Raw genomic sequence first — 12,630 nt, forward strand, 5'->3', positions numbered from 1 at the left:
GCAAGACATCCACAGCTCTGCCCAGTTGATGCAACCACCAGCTACTGGTCACCTCAATTCTGACTCAAACTGGAAGTATTTTTAAAAATCTTCCTCTTGCTTTTCTAATGAATTCCAGCCTATTTTGTCTTTGCTGCTACTTTTTCTAGCTAGACCTCAGTATTTGAACTTGCTTGGACTTAATTATGCCAGTTGCAATTAGTTATGGAGGGTGTGTGGGGGTCCTCTGGGTACAGAATCTGGGAGTAGTGGGGTCTCCTGGGTTCTGCAGCTTTGATTAACCCATTAAATCCCAAGTTTTCAACTCTGCAAATATTTCAATGAAATTGACACAGGTGCATAAATTAGGTTGGAAATCATAACCTAAAGCTTATTATATAGTTTATTATCATTAAACATATAATGATAATCATTAATTAATAATATTAATATTATCACTAATCATTCACCTATTACTTTTCTCAACAAAATAGAACTCGAAAAACAAATATTTATTTCAAAGTTATCAAAGGTGGTACATTTGTTGCTCAATTTAAGTTTTTTAGGTATTCCCTAAATGGGATCATGGAACATAATGGGTTAAGGTTAATATTGATCATTTGGTGAGCATGTGGAGGGCCAGGCAAAAGGGCAAACTGTAGGTCTTTATACTGTTATTCTCTTGAAGAGATAAGTGACTTACTATATAAATGTTTATATAGTAGGGTCTGTTTTTAATACCACTTCATTTATATCTCAGTGCATTTATATTTCTAATGAAACGGTTCTCAGTGATATATAGAAGCTTAGAGTTTGTTAAATCCCTGACCTTGTGTACTACAGCATTGTATTAGGATCAGTTGTACCCCCTCTTCAGCCCTTTCCCCTTTGAACCTGCTCCATGGAAAGAATCTAGAAGTTTCACAATTTGCTTTGACTCTTCCTTTCAATAGGGGGAAGAAATGGTTATGTTATGTTTTTCATTTATGCCATTAAACTGAAAATCTGTTAGATTCCCTTATCCTGTGTACACTTGGTGGTTTTCTTTGTATTGTGTGACCAGAGCAATACTGTGACTCCCAGAAGATCTTTGCTGGAGTCTTTTCCCCTGTTGTGTATCTGTTGTCAGTATTTTATGTTGAATGTGAAGAACATTAAAATCCTGAGATGTAATAAAGCCTTGTGAATGATTCTTCTACCTGACTTTTAGACAAATGTTTCTATTTTAAGACATTTTGGGGCTGGGGATGTGGCTCAAGCCGTAGCATGCTCGCCTGGCATGCATGCGGCCCTGGGTTTGATCCTCAGCACCACATACAAACAAAGATGTTGTGTTCGCCAAAAACTAAAAAAAAAAAAAAATATTAAAATATTCTCTCTCTCTCTCTCCCCCTCTCTCTCTTTAGAAAAAAAAGATGTTTTGATGAGAAAACTAGAGTCTAAAAATAGCATGTGATAGTGTAATTTAATCTAAGGTGTAAGACTTGAATCTTGTGCAATTGTGTTTTAAAAATTGAGTGCAGTGTGGAAGTTTTCCATTTGCTTTTAAATCGGACATTATCAGCAAACCACCTTCTGACCCAGCTCACCGGGTAAAGTTCTATGAACTCTGTCCCCCTTACCCCAGAAACATGCCAGTGGGACAGTTTTGAGCTCTGTTTCTGTCATGTTTGATTGTGTAATGAGCACTCCACTGACTTCTTGTTCTGTCTCTGCACTATTAGTTGAGTTTTCTGGTCAGGTCTCAGACTCCTGGGCTTGGTTCTCATCTCTAAAAGGAGGGATGAAATAACTGCTTCTTATCTCAGGAATATTTAAGAGTTTAAAGCAAGTGCTTGATGTGAATGATAATCATAGTAAACCTTTTAGTAAAAGCCAGCCAGTCCATGGAATCTGACTAAGTGTCCACCTACAGTAGTGGTGCTTGGCGTCCACTGTGCCTCCTTCCTCACATGCGGCTGCAAATCCCTGTTATCTCTGCCAGCGCTGCGTTGCTGGGTCTGTGCTTCTTTCCATCCTGCTGTCAGGGCCAGCTCTGTTGTGTCACCCTGGTGATTGCTTCAGCAGTCTCGTCTGCCCTGTCCTCTCCCACCGCAGCCAGTTGGACTGTGACTTCCCCTTGTTCTCCTGTTCATTCATAAAGAACCCAGGCCTCTTAGCCTGGCAGTCACAGCTTCATCACATCTGGCCTGACCCCTTGCCTCCTATGTTCATGGTTCTTGGAATGGGGGCATTTGATTTGCCATGCTGTGACGCCACCAAGGGAGCCTGGGATTCCTGCACTCAGTAAGCCAACCTTCCTTCAAGGTGTCTGCAGCCTCAACCTCATTCATGTCTTTACTGAAAGTGTTGTTTTTTTTTCCTTAGTTTTCACCATGGTGACCCTTCTGTCCCATCAGAGCATCTCCAGCTCTGTTCTTCACTCTACTGAGGTGGCCACTTGTCTTCTTCCCTGTAAAGCAGTGGAGAAGGAGTCGAGATTCTCCTGCCCCTGACAGCCTGCCTTGCCCTTGGGAGGTGCTGGATAATTGTCTGCTGAATGAATTGAAGGTCCTAAGGGAGGTCTTCCTGAATGTTGCATACCCAGCCTAGAGTAATAAAGGCAGAGAGAGAGACAATCTCAAACACGTCGATTTTTTTTCTTAAATTTCATTTTTTCCCTTCTCTTTTTTGTAGTACTGGGGATAAAACCTAGGACCTCACGCATCTAGGCAAGTGCGCCACCACTGAGCTCCATCCCCAGCCCTTGTTTCCTAAAATATCAAAGGTTTAGTATACAATTTCATTTTTTACTAGAATGGTCAAATATGGTTCCATGGTTGAATGTGGAAATTTAAAATCTTAGCGGTTCCCTAGAACTACCTAAATATGCAAGCTTTTGGAAAATGGTGAGTAGCTTCCTATAGACAAAGGGTATCCACTTATCTGGCCACAGGAGTAAGTTTTGAATACAGATTGCTGGAAATTAGTCATCAGAGTGTAACACTCGACCCTTGTCTCAAGGAATGAGCTGATGCCAGTCTGCTGACTATGTGGAAAGAGGAGGAAGGGGAGATAAGGATGCAGACAGCTGGTAGGCAGGCCTTAGGAGAGAACCGGCTGCTCTGTCATTCAAGATTAAAAGCCAGGTAGACAAATGTGTCCTTGGGGCTTTCAGAGGCTGTGCAAGGGGCTGCCTTGTGTTCCTTGGATTCCTTGTATTTCATTGAACTGAATCTGAAGTTGTATTTTTCCCTTTCAAAATTCTTTATAACACATAATTGTTCTAATGCCATCCCAGTGAGAAAAAACAAATTGGTTCCCCTGTTTCTGAGGTTTACCTCCACACACTGCTTTGTTTTCAGTACCCCAGTTCTGTGCATAAGAAATGAGACTGGGTTCTGTCTGTAACTCCCCATGCCCCTGCTAGACTGTTTATTGAAGTACCCATTGCCATTTTGTCACAACATAGTTGATGCTGGAAGGTTTGGTGTGCTCCTGGGTGAACTATATGAAAAAACATAATTATCCCTCTACCCTTCTTTGGAGCTGAAGCAGCGGCCACCAAGGCTCGTAAAAATGGACAAGACCCACTGATAGATTAGATGTCCAGTTCTGCCAAAGGCATTGCTGGGCCTGGCCTTGTATCACTCATGATAAATGTTTGTTGTATTATGTTCTTTGGAAGGAAAATAAAATGAGAATTTTCTTACATTTGATTGGAATGAGCATAATTAAAAAGTGAAATACTACTGAGTCTGCTAAGAAATCAATCACTTTAATTAGAAGATTCCTTGCCTCTGTTGGTAATTGGGCTCTTGGTAATTTAAAATCAGAATCCCTGACAGTTTGTGATAAATTGGCTCCTTTTGGGCTAAAGCAGGTAAAAAGTTCTAATTACCTCTGGATTATTCCAGAGTGGATGGAAAATCTCGATCAAAGAGCTGTTGGGAGAGAGAAAAGCTGACAGTGAGCAAAGATTTATTGAATTTTTTTACAAGAAGCTAAAGAATAACAGTTCATTTGATGTGACAGAAACAAGAGCTTGTATATTTGGAATCCTAGAGATGTAAATTGGATTTTTTTTTTTTAAGAAAACAAGGAAGTAGGCATATTAGAGAAAGTACATCCACAAAAGTTCTCTAGTTTTCCAGAAAGTATCCCTGATTGCTAGGTAGTGAAGGAGAACATTAACAGCCTTGAACCTCACTTGGGGTCATGGAATTTGTTCTTTGAGTTTTTAAACAAACTGCATTAGGTTGAAGGAAGCCTCAAATGTTTATTCAAGTGAAAAAATAAGTTACTAGAAAGATAGATTAATGGATCTACAGACCCTGTCTCTGATGGTGTCTTAGTGAAAAATACTTGAAGAAAATAGGCTGGATTTTAGGTTGATGCACTGGGCTATAAATTTATTTTTGAGTTGTGTGTTTATATATTGTTCATAATATCTTTGTATAATAAATTTGTAGACATAATTTCAAACCTGTAGAAAATTTGCTAGACCAGTATGAAGAACTCTTTGTATATGCTTCACCTAGATTCACCAGTTCTTCATATTAGGCATCGTAGACTTTGGCATTTACTCTTTCCATATATTCTAATTGTTTTTCCTGAAGTGTGTAAGAATAAGTTGGAGACTATGTTCCCCTTTATCTCTATACAGTGTTTACTTCCTAAGTAAAAGGGCATTCTCTTATGTAACCACAGCACAAATAACCCAAATCAGAAATTGAACAGTGATACATTTAATCTACAGTCTTGCGGAAGTGCTACTGTGTCCTCAGTTGATTTGTCTTATTGGTAATACTCTTAGTGTCTTGGTTCACCTCTTCTATGAGATATCCCCACTGTCAATTTATTACTTGTCTTTGTGATTAATATGTTTTGGGGAGATGTTTTGAGAGTCTGTAAATATGCAATCAAATAGATTGCATATAAGTTACATAAAAAGGATATTATCAGTGGAATTATTTGATGGAGAAGGTAAAATGATTTATTGCTTATTTTTTTTTTTACAAACTCCTCCTCCTCTCCCCAAATAAAAAAAGCACCTGAAACAAAGGTGTGCAAAAAATTACATTTGGGAAGTCCAAAACTAATAGCTGGAGGGTATGTATTCCAGAAGCCCTGAGAGCAACAAACATATTTTGAAAATATGAATAGTCTGGGCAAGTGTGCTTTTAGTGAACCAGGAAAAGAGAAAAAGCATTCTCTGGTTGGGATATAGGGTATTCAACTTGTAGAATTTTCCTTCCCTGTCTAATCAAGTTTGTTTATGTCTCAATATTTTTAGAAGTACAGCCCTTTGTTGACACATACCTTTAATCGAGTAGCCAGATCTCAAACCACACAGCCTGATTATACTTTGAAAGATGTCATATAACATACCTAAAGTTGCCTCAGATGATTCTAGCTCAGCAAAATTGTACCCAAGAGGGGGGAAAAATTTTGGCTTCCATCTAGTCAGGTAAGAAGCTGAAGTTATCTTAAATATCGGAGAAATGAGACTTGAAGTTGAAGCATAAGAAATGTAAGCCATTGCAGCTTATTTGTGCAGGTGTGTGTGTGTGTGTGTGTGTGTGTGTGTGTGTGTGTGTGGTGGGGGGTGGGTGGGTGGATATTTTATCCAGGAAAGTAAAAGACAACTAGAGGCTTTCTGCTCTCTTCCCCCAGTTTAAAACCATGGTTTCTTGAGGTTGAAAGTTCCAAGTTTGAAGCAGAAATCTTGAGTAGTTCTTGGGAAAGGATAGTTGAGCTGGTTAATAAGCATAGGAAACAAACTTGCTATGAAATATGCCAGGGGGGGAAATGCTGTTGCATTTCAGATGCATTTGAGTTTTGGGAAATATTACATCTTTTCTAAGAAAAAGAAGCAAATTGAGGCTCTAGCTGACACCTCTTTCATTAAAACATCCCCAGATCTCCCAGCAGCCATTATTCAACAGAGTTATTCAGTGTCTTCCCTGAGGAAGGTCCTTGGGCAAATAGGAAACTTGATCCAAACCGACTAGAGGGAGAAAAAAAAAAAATATATATATATATATATTATTGGCTGATATACTGAAAAGGCCACAGGCAGGCCAACCTCTGGTCCGGTTTCCTCCGGAGGTCCAACTTCCTGACTCTGGGACTTCACCCTCTTTCACATCCTCTTGCATGATCTGAGATGGCAGGGGGCAGTTCTCTTTATATAGGCTGCCCAGGTAATGGCAACAGGTATGTATTTCAACCCTCCTAGCAGGAGTACCGAGGGGCGCTTTGATTGGGCCGGCTTAGTCAGATTCTCACTGTTGAACCAATGAGGTAAGGATATGCTGACTGGCTGAAATAAATCAAGGTCCTCCCTTGGAAGTGGGTGAGCCAATGCCATCTGAACCATGTTGAAATCTGGGTAATTTGTCAGAAAATTTCTGTTACCGTCATTGATCAGCCTTCTTGGGGAGGCAGACAGTAAACAAATAAATGGTTGTAATATATGAAGTAACAGTGTGACAATTAAGTCAAAAACAACCAGTACAGATTGGAGGTGGGAGGTGACATTTAAACAGAGTCCTGAAAGATCGTGTAGGAGTTATCAAGAAGAGAAATTTAAGGAGAGAGCCAAGAAATTTGGGCATCTTTCTCGGGGTGACACCTATTACTTGACTTTTTCTTGGGAGAGTTGGTGTTTTGAACCACTCATATTGTGCTCCGCAGAGGCTGCAGTTTCCTCAAGTGACCACAGGAGGGCGCCTATGGGAAACTCTCCAACAGACAGCAGGTTCCCATGGACAAAAAGTCAGGTAAGACCTCAGCAGTGGCTCACTGCAGGGCCTGGGACGCTTTCCTGCTGGGGTCTGAGGCCAGCAAGGCTTGGGCTTGGACAGTGATTGCAAACCAAAGAGGATAGATATAGATAAATATATAAACCACTGATACAGAGCAAAGATGCATACCTGCTGTATTTCAGCACTGAATGTACCACATTTTCAGAATTTTCCCAATATAAACCACTAAACTTCTCTAAGTGATATTCAGTAAATGTTTACTAAAAATATAGATGACAGTATAGATGACCATGGGAAAGTAATATACATTCATGCCTGACAGATATAAGATTTCTTCCTAAAGCAAATTAACAAGTGCTTTCCTGTATCTGTACAGCCTCCCTCCCCACTGGACATCTTGGGTATTGCTGTTGTATCACAGACTTAGGGTAATTGAATCAACATCTGCTCAAGGTTTTCAGGGTGAGAGAAACTCACCCTGGTGGTACATGATGATTCTACTGTAGAATGAACTCTTGGTTGTGTTTTGTTGGAAATATTTAATACCTTATTATTAAATTAATGGTCGTTTTTAAAAAGAATGAAAGGAAGCATCATCCTCCCAATTCCTGCCTTTCCTTAATGAGGCCTGCATTTAAGTGGTAACAATGGTCTGGAAGCTTTGGAGGCTGCTCCTTTGGACAGAGAGTGCTCAAATTTGCTTTTCTTCTACCTTGTCAAGTTCTTTCATATTTGTTACTTAAATGGTTTTTATATAATGGGTATAAGTATATAGTAGCAATATTTATACTTTATATTAGAAAATCACTCTGATACAAAAAGAATAAGACACTTTAAAATTATCAGTTTCACCCTTCTGGCTGTTTTCACCATCTTCAACCTCTGCAACAAGAGTGCAAACAAACTGTAGAGCTGGATGAAGGACTCTGGGAACTGTCGGCCAGTGAGCAGCCCCACAAACTCGTTCATATTCTTCTGTTAGCTTTGTTGAGGCTAAAAGCATTACCTAATCATTTCTAGTTACCCATCCTGTCATTTCCTTCTAGTTATAGTTCCTTCCATTAAGCTCCTCTCTTAGAGCCCAAAGGCCTGACCTAGAACCAATCTCTCTGCCTAATGGTCATCAGCCTCTTAGTCTCTGAAGCATCTCTTTGATTTAGGCCTGATGTTCAGCCCTATAGAATTTATTAATTTATTTTCTTTCTATCCTTCTCCTGCTCCTTCTCCTTCGTCTCCTCTGGATTGAACCTAGGGGCATTCAACCACTGAATCTTATCTCCAGCCCTTTTTATTTTTAATTTAGAGACAGGGTCTTGCTGAGTTGCTTAGGGCCTTGCTAAGTTGCTGAGACTGGCTTTGAACTTGTGATCCTACTGCCTCAGTCTCCCGAGTTGCTGAGATTAATGTGCCCAGCAAGTCCTATAGAATTTCATGTAAAAATACCCATTCACAATCACTTATCCATCCATTCAAGTTGCTTGTGCATTTACTTATTCATTTAGCCAAATGGAGAACTATTATGACCGGATCATTATCCTCAAGGGATTTGGAACTTAGTGGGAAATGAAAATGTAAATCTTCATTTGCAATACTCTGGAACAAATGCTTACCAGGTAGGATTGCCAGATAAAGTACAGGATGGCCAGTTAAACTGCATGGTTTAGTTGTTCAATCTGGCAACTCTCCCACAGGGGTATATGTTAGGTGCAGGGAGACACACAAGAAGAAGAGTGGGGAGGCTTCCTGGAGAAAAGGACATGAAGGCTGACACAAAGAAGGAATGTCAGAAGAGGGAGGAGGATACGGGTGTGTTCCATGTAGAAGGAGCAAACAGACCACGCGAAGGTCCACACTCAAGAGCTGCCCCAGGGAATTTGAGGTAGTGACGCTGAGGAAGGTTGGAGCCCAGAAGGCTAAGGACTGTCAAACAGGATGTCTAGAGAGACAGTGAAGCTGCTGTGGAATCTGGACTTGAACCTCAGTGTGCTGTGGAGCTGTTTTAGGATTGTAAGCAGCAAAGTAATGGAGGGTAAGCCTTTCAGAATTTTTTTTTCCATCTGGAGGTAGCTGAAGATGAGGAGATTAGAGAGGAGTCTGGAGATGATAGGAGAGCAGAGAAGGGTGCACGCTGCAGTAGTAAAGCTGAGCGGTGGCTGTGTGTGAGGAAGAGAGAAATGGACAAGCTCAGCGGGTGGATGACGAGCTGCAGGAAACAAGAGGAAGAGAAGAGTCAAGTCTAGCTTGTAGGAGGAGGGGTCTAGGGGTGCAGGAAGAAGTGGGCATTGTGCTCTCATGGCCAGTGTGCTTGAGATATGCTCCCTGCCTTTCCACTGCTGAGTCAGGGTCACCAGGACTGCACCTACAATCCACCTTCCAGAATTCCTTGCTGCTGCTTTCCAGGTAGGTTCAACCCAAGGTCAGAGTGAGGAGGAAGGGAGAAGCCATGTCTTTCTCCCTCTTCTTTGCACAGGCTCTTCTGCTTTGCCTCTGGAGGCCTGTCCTCACCAGGGGCTGCTTCCTCTGTGCCCTGGCTCTGGTGATATCCCTTCCTAGTTTGCACTTTCAGCCAGAGGGTGGCCACTGGGATATCCTGGACTGTCTGGCTCTTTACTTGACCTTCTAGCCTTTCTATCACCAGGTGAAACTTGCTATACTTGTCATGGGCTGTTTTTTTTTTTTTTTAAATATTTTTCCTAGTTACAGTCGGACATGATACCTTTATTTATTTATTTATTTATTTTTATGTGGTGCTGCAGATTAAACCCAGCACCTTGCCCGTGCTAGGTGAGCACTCTACCACTGAGCCATAACCCCAGCCCCTCACGGGCTGTTTTCTACTGGGCCTTGACTAATGTGAGTGAGTTGAGTTTGAAGTCACCGTATGAGACATTTAAATAGGATTTTAACAGGAAGTCATATACAATGGTTCCTTGGTATCCAGGGTGCTTTGGTTCCAGGACCTCCCTTGGATACCAAAATTTGGAGATGCTCAAGTCCCTTATATCAAATAACATAGTAGTCGTATTTGCATGTAACCTGTGTACATCCTTTCTCATATTTTAATTAGATGACTCATAAAGCTAATATAATGTAAATACCATGTAAGTAGTTGCTATGCTGTATTGTTTAGGGAACAATGACAAGTTCAGTACATACTCAATTTGTTTTTTCCAATTTTTTCCATGCATAGTTAGTTGAATCTATGGATGAGGAACCCATGAATATGGATAAAGGCATCATTTAGGATGGTCCACTCTGATTGGTTGACATGGAAGTTAAGGATCCAGAAGCCTTCCATTGGCTTGTCAACCAAGAAATTATCAGGGCCTCCAAGGTGAGCAGTTCCTTTAGAAAGAAAAACCAGGGCCTGGGGCTGTGGCTCAGCGGTAGAGTGCTCGCCTAGCATGTGTGATTTGCTGGGTTCAATCCTTAGCACCACATAAAAATAAATAAAATAAAGATATTGTGTCCAACTACAGCTAAAAAATAAAGAAAAAAATATATATTTAAAAAAAAAGAAAAGAAAAACCAGATGGTAGTGGACTGAAGGGGAGATGGGTTGGGGACCAAGATGAGGCAGGTTCAAGAAATCCAGCAGTGGAGGGAAATAAGAGGAAGATTTGAAAAGAGAGGAGAGGGAGGGCTCTCCCCAGAGGCTCTTTAAATGTGGTGGGAAAGAGTCGGTGAAGGAGAACAGGGGGCTGATGGAGGCACAGAAGGTGACATCTGCAATCCCAATGGACCAGGCTCCTGTGCCCCCAGCACCCCACTGACTGGGTGTTCCCTTTCTCTGGTTTTCCACATTGCTATGGTTTAGATATGGGGTCACTCACAAAAGCTCATGTGTGAGACAATGCTGGAAGGTTTAGTGGGGAAATGATTGGGTTATGAGAGCCTTAACCTAGTCAGTGGATTAATCCGCTGACAGGGATTAACTGAGTGGTAATGTAACTGGAGGCAGATGGGGTGTGACTGACTGGAGTAGGTGGGTCACTGGAGCCATGGCTTTGAGCTTTATACTTTGTCCCTGGTGAGCAGAGCTCTCTGCTTCATTCCAAGCTGCTTTTCTCTTCCTCTTCTGGGTCCAGAGCTATAGAGTCAGCTCACCATGAATTGAACTGTGAGCCCAGATAAACTTGTCTACTTCTTCTTCTTCTTTTTTTTAAACTTGTATTTTTTAAAAAAAGTTGTACTTGTCAGGTGTTTTATTCGCAGTGAGGAAAAGCTAACTAAAGTACATGTTGACCCTTGGAGGTTGGTTGCCTTTGGTCAGGAGTCTTTGATTGACCTTCTCCCTCTCCCTCTTTTCCTGCAGTGCTTCTGGGTCATAAATGAAGGTCAGGTTCTTGAGTGAGTACATCAGATTTAAAAAATTTCATTCTTGACAGCTGATTTCTTGAACAACCTCCTAGGACAAAGACCTATATACTGTTTCAAAAAGCCAAGTTAACAATTTTTTTTTCCTTCAGCATTGGGACAGAGTGCTGTTTCTTTGAGAACTAGACAGAGGGGTTGACTTGCTCTTAGGATTGTTGCTTGTGTACCGGAACCAAACTTTACCTCTGGTGTCTTAGCATCCCTGTGGGCATGGGAATTAAATTGACATAAAATAGATGAACAGGAGCTGGGCACAGAAGTGCACACCTGTAATTCCAGCTACTAGCGAGGCTGAGGCACGAGGATTTTGAGACCAGCCTGGGCAATTTAGAGAGACCTCTGTCTCAGTAAAATAAATAAATAAATAAATAAATAAATAAATAAATAAATAAATAAATAGGGCTGGTGGGTCCAATCCCTTGTTCTCCCAAAACAAAACCAATCAAGAGAACAAAGCAACTGAATGCTTACAAGAAAATGAAGACCCAAAGACATGGCAAAGCCCAAAGACTTTTGTATTAGGTTGAACAGAAAGAGGCAATAGTGAAAAAGTCACTAAATTGTATGGGGAGGCTAAAGGAAGGTAAGAAAGATAATAATAATATAATAATAATTCTTATTGTACTGGGGAATGAACCTAGGGATGCTTTACCACCGAGCTATATGTGCAGCCCTTTGATCTTTTATTTTGAGACAGGGTCTTACTAAGTTACCAAGGCTTTCCTCAAACTTGCGATTCTCCTGTCTCAGCCTCCTGATTTGCTGGGAATAGAGTTATGCACCACCATGCTGGGCAAGAGTTATTTTAAACCAGATCTGTGTCCCCTGCTCTCCCCAGCTATGGCTCCTGGTGGAAGAATGTGTCTTTCCTCCTGTTACAGGGAGCAGGGAGGGCATTTTTCATGTGGGATTTTTTTTTAACATCTGAGGACCAGTTTTATTATTTTAATTCTCTCTTATAATGCAACACAATTAAAAATTTTTATTGGTGCATTATAATTGTACATAATAGATTCATTGTGATATTCATAAGGCACATAACATAATTTGGTTATTTCATTCTCTAGTACCTCCCTTCTCCCTTCCCTCCTCCCTCTTCTTAGTCCCCTATTTTTACTCTGCTGGCCTTCCTTCTATTTTAATGAGGTCTTTTTTTGTTTGTTCCTGTATAGCTTCTACATATGAGAGAGAACATACAATCCTTAAGGTTTGGAGTCTGACTTATTTTGCTCAACAGGGTGCTCTATTTTCATCTTTTTTCCTGCAAATGACACAATTTCATTCTTCTTTATGGTGATTAAGACTCCACTGTGTATATTTGCCACATTTTCTTTGTCCATTCATCTGTTGATGGACACCTGGGCTGGTCCCATGACAGCTATTGTGAATCGCACTGCTGTAAACATGGGTGTGCAATATAACAGACTGACTTTAATTCTTTGGGATAAACATTGAGGAGCTGAATAGCTGGGTCATATGATGGTTCCATTCCCAATCTTTGGAGGAAGTGCCACACTGGTTTCCA

At 40.9% G+C, this 12,630-nt stretch overlaps 1 protein-coding gene across 2 annotated transcripts in view; it reads left to right on the forward strand.

Annotated features, from left to right (window-relative positions):
- LOC308642610 (centrosomal protein of 78 kDa-like) overlaps positions 1-12,630 on the forward strand; it is an 845,412-nt gene that overhangs the window by 122,368 nt on the left and 710,414 nt on the right. The gene's annotated exons all lie outside the window — the stretch shown is intronic.

This window comes from Spermophilus citellus (assembly GCF_964194105.1).
Source record: "Spermophilus citellus genome assembly, chromosome: 2".
Lineage (NCBI taxonomy): Eukaryota > Metazoa > Chordata > Mammalia > Rodentia > Sciuridae > Spermophilus > Spermophilus citellus.